Raw genomic sequence first — 5,046 nt, 5'->3', positions numbered from 1 at the left:
AATATGATTACAGGGAATATGATTATAAATAAATTTTTCTGAAATAACATCAGGAAAAAATCCATTTTTATCAATAACAATTTGCTTGAGAAAAATCAAAAGAAAGAAACAAAACATTTTAGCAAGGAACAACAAATAATAATAAAAAAAAGCCTGGTTGCTCGATTCTACTTCAACAACGTGCTGTGCAATGTTTGCTATGTTCAAGTCCATAGAAGCCCTGCCCCTTTCTGAATGGAGAGGAGAAGGAGTAAGTGGATGGAGAAGTGAGTAGCTGGGAGTGAAAGGGAGGGATCGGGAGGTAAGTTGGGAGGGGAACTGTGTTTGGTATGTAAAAAAGTAAAGGACAAAAAGTTAATAAAAAAGGAAAAAAAAGAGGCAGGCATTTGAATGAGAGTAAGGAGAGGTATATAAGATAATGTGGAAGGAGGAAAGGAGAGGGGGAGATGATATCATTATGTTGTAGTCTGAAAAGTAAAATAGCGTAAAATTTAGCACAAGTTATTTTATTGTGAAATTGACTGTCATATACTGTGCATAGGCTGGAAATATAGCACAAAATATAAAGATATTCTGGAAAATATACTTAGATCATTAAATGTCCTATAAAACTACCTTATAATAATTGAACTTCAAATGCTTGATGACATAGCTATAAAATAAGCAATTACACTTTTAATAAAATTTTGTGATGTCAATGAAGATTTTTTTTTTTCTGAGACAGAGTTTCTTTGTTTAACAGCCCTGGCCTTGAACTCACTTTGTAGACCAGGCTAGCCTTGAACTCATGGAGATCCACCTACCTCTGTTTCGTGAGTGCTGGGGTTCAAGGCGTGCACCACCACAGTCCATCATTAATGTAGAATTTTCAACTTTTTTTCCTTGTAATTTCCTGTCCTTATATTAATGAGTGCATTTCAGTAGAAAGCATGCAAAACATATTAGCAAAACAGGAAATACATACTATTGCTGGAGAAACTAAAAATTAAATGGAAAGCCCTAAATTGTGTGTGTATGTATATATATATATATATACATGTATATATATAGCAAATGTACATATATATTGTGAATTTGACTATGTATTTTGTGCATAGATTGGAAACATAACATAAAATATTTAGGAAGACTATTCTAGAAAATATACACATATCTATCTATCCATATATATGTATATATGTAAATTAAAAAATAATTAAAAATTAATTTAAAAAATTCACACTGTATGTGTTGATTACATTTTCTTATACCCACCTCCTCCCAGATCCTCCTGACCTTCCAACCCATCTTCATGTTCCCTTAAAATAATAAACAAAAAACAAAGTCAAAACAACAAATTACAAATAATTTAATGTCTCTTGTAAATGAAAACTTCTCGAAAGAAGATCATCTTGAAGAGGATGGTAAGTCAGAATTTCAATGATTCTGCAGAGATTTAAAGGTTTCAGGCCCTGAGTCTAAATCAATATTCTCTTGGGTCATCTCTAGCTTTGCCACCCTGTCGACTGATATACTTGAAAAGTATGTTGATTTATGACTTTGTTCTGTTGCTACCAAAATTTCTTGAAAATGTTATCTCATAGACATTGGGACAACCTAAATCTGTGTTCTCAGGTTATAGACACTCATATTTGTATGTGTATATAAGTATTGTTTACATATACTTGAGTCTTTATATCATTTATCTGGTAGCCAGTGGATTTACAAGTAAGTGCTCATGTAAATTACCATCACCAAACTTAGCCTAAATTCATTTCAGTTTACATTGTCACTTGAGCTTTATGGGGAAAAGATCTCAGTTTCAACAAGCCTAACTAGCTAGGTTTGGATACCGGTCAAATATTCAAATATAGACACATTGTAATGATGAAGGGCAGAATGAAAATTTTATGTTACCACATTCATGGAAAGAATGAGGAATCTGATGAACCTTAGTCTGTCTTTTGGGTACTTAAAAAAAAGCTGTAAGTTTAAGGTGGATCTTTTTTTATTTTGGATTTTTTTTTATTGAGAAAAAAAAGTTTCCCCCTCCTCCCAGCCTCCCATTTCCCTCCCCCTCCTCCCGCCCCTCTCCCCCTCCCACCACTCTTCTCCCCCTCCCTCTCCAGTCCAAAGAGCAGTCAGGATTCCCTGCCCTGTGGAAAGTCCAATGTCCTCCCCCCTCCGTCCATATCTAGGAAGGTGAACATCCAAACTGGTCAGGCTTCCACAAAGCCAGAACATGAAGTAGGATCAAAACCCCGTGCCATTGTCCTTGGGTTCTCATCAGCCCTCATTGTTTGCCATGTTCAGAGAGTCCGGTTTTATCCCATGTTTTTTCAGTCACAGTCCAGCTGGCCTTGGTGAGCTCCTAATAGATCAGCCCCACTGTCTTAGTGGGTGGGTGCACCCCTCGTGGTCCCGACTTCCTTGCTCATGTTCTCCCTCCTTCTGCTCCTCATTGGGACCTTGGGAGCTCAGTCCAATGCTCCAGTGTGGGTCTCTGTCTCTATCTCCATCCATTGCCAGATGAGACAGGGTTTTTCTGTAGTTTTGGAGCCTGTCCTAGAAATAGCTCTTGTAGACCAGATTGGCCTTGAACTCACAGAGCTCCACCTGCCTCCCAAGTCCTAGGATTAAAGGCGTGAGCTACCATTGTCTGGCTAAACTAGCTTCTTAAGACAAATTCCAATGTGTTATCCCATCAATTCCTGTCTCAATTCTCCTTCTGCAAGTTGGTCTGGGAAGTTCCTGAAGGACATTCCAAGGGGATTGACTACTCAAGAAGATGACTGGCTTTCAACAGATGATTACTCTAGGGTGCAACTCCCCACCCCAGTGGATAATTGCTTAATTTTGGAAAAGAAATCTAAATTCCCTATTCCAAGGCTTAATATTGCTTTATGGATTATGATTCAAAAATTCATCTTTTTAAGAGAAAAGTGTTTTGAGATGGAGTGGTTAAGAATGCTTAACTGTCTTCATTTGGACTTTGCTCTCTTCCTATCACCTACATTGGGTCATTCACAACTGCCTAACTCCATCTTCTTGGTTCTTATGTTGTCTTCTGGCTTCTATGTGTACCTGCATGCATGTGGCATTCCCACACCCACATGCACACACAGTCATGCCCACATTCCCAAAATAAAAGCAAATACTTATTTTTTAAATTTAATTTTATTCTCTTTCATTATTTCCTCCCTTTGTCCTTCCCCCAACTTGACCAACCTGATCTCTATGTTCACCACAATTTATCTAGGAGATCTCATCTATAAAAACAAATGTTTAAATAAAAGGAGTAGAGGTAACATCCTTCAACATAATAAATGCCATATATGAGAAATCTGTAGCCTAGATGGAGAAAAGCTTGAAGACATCACACCTAAGCCAGGAATGAGACAGGAATGTTGACTATCTCCAACTCCTTTTCAATATTGTGCTTGAAGTGCTAACTAATGTAACACGAAAAAAGGTAGAAATTAGAGGAATAGAAATATGGAGAAGTAAAACTATATCTATTTTCAGATGGCATGATGCTATACATTAGAGATTTAAAAAATTATACCAGACACTTCTACAAATGATAAAAAATTCAGCAATGTGACAGGATACAGAATCAACTGAAACAAAGCAATAAGTTTTCTATGTGCCTCCAACAAACATATAGATAAGGCAATTATAGGTAAATTTTCATAGCAATCACCTCATAAAAATAAAATTTCTAAGAATAAACTTAGCCAAGGAAGTGAAGGACCTCTACAATGAAAATTGTAAACCTCTTATGAATAATACAGAGAAAGACACTAGAAAATGGAAAGACATCTTATGCTTGTATATTGGTAGAACAATTGTGAAACCATTTTGCCAAAAGCCATTTCCAAATTGTATGTAACCCCAATAAAAAAATATCCATTTATTCTCAGAGATAGAGCAAACAATCCTAATATTCATAAAAATGACTAAATACCTTACTAGGTAAAACAATCCTGAACAAAAAGAACAGTTCTGGAATGATTACCATTCCATATCATAATATATATTTCAAAGCCCAAGTAATGAAATCAATATGGTACTGACACAAAAACAGACATGTAAACAAATAGAACAAAAATCAGATACCAAAGCATGAGTACCCATAAGTTCAGCAATTTAGTATTTGACAATGATGCCAAAAAACATAAACTGAAAAAAAAGTATCACCAAAAATTGTTCTGGGAGCTCTTCCTGTAAGCAGCCAGAGGTGACCCGTAAAGATGGTTCGCTACTCTCTTGACCCAGAAAACCCTACAAAATCATGCAAATCGAGAGTATCAAACCCTCGGGTTCACTTTAAGAACACCCTTGAAACGGCCCAGGCCATCAAGGGTATGCATATCTGAAAAGCCACCAAGTATCTGAAAGATACCACTTTGAAGAAGTGTGTGCCATTCCGACGGTACAATGGTGGAGTCTGTAGGTGCGCCCAGGCCAAACAGTGGGGCTGGACACAGGGTCGGTGGCCAAAAAAGAGTGCTGAATTTTTGCTGTCCATGCTTAAAAATGCAGAGAGCAATGCTGAACTGAAGGGTTTAGATGTAGACTCTCTGGTCATTGAGCACATCCAGGTGAACAAAGCACCTAAGATGCCCTGACGAACTTACAGAGCTCATGGCCGGATTAACACATACATGAGCTCTCCCTGCCACATTGAGATAATCCTCACTAAAAGGAACAGATTGTTCCAAAGCCAGAAGAGGAGGTTGCACAGAAGAAAAAGATATCCCAGAAGAAACTGAAGAAACAAAAACTTATGGCATGGGAATAAATTTAACGTGAAATAAATGCAGAGAAAAGTAAAAAAAAAATTGTTCTTGGAAAATTGGATGTCCACATGCAGAAGAATAAAATCAGACATGTATCTATCACGTTGTACAAAAACTAACTCCAACCGAATCAAAGACCTAAATCTGAAACACAGAACCCTGAAACTGTGAGAAGAAAACATAGGCAGTATTTTACAGGGTATAGTGTAGGGAAATATTTCCTGAATAAGACTCCATTTGTCCTAGAATTAAAGTCAATAGTTGA

At 37.0% G+C, this 5,046-nt stretch overlaps 1 pseudogene; it reads left to right on the top strand.

Annotated features, from left to right (window-relative positions):
* Window positions 1-4,232: 4,232 nt before the first annotated feature.
* On the top strand, window positions 4,233-4,783 carry LOC121465062 (annotated as a pseudogene).
* The last annotated feature ends 263 nt before the right edge of the window (window positions 4,784-5,046 follow it).

This window comes from Microtus oregoni, unplaced genomic scaffold, assembly GCF_018167655.1.
Source record: "Microtus oregoni isolate MIOR12 unplaced genomic scaffold, Mior012 000029F_ref0000214, whole genome shotgun sequence".
Lineage (NCBI taxonomy): Eukaryota > Metazoa > Chordata > Mammalia > Rodentia > Cricetidae > Microtus > Microtus oregoni.
Note: the sequence above shows the minus strand (reverse complement) of the source record. Positions and strands in the feature narration are given on the sequence as shown.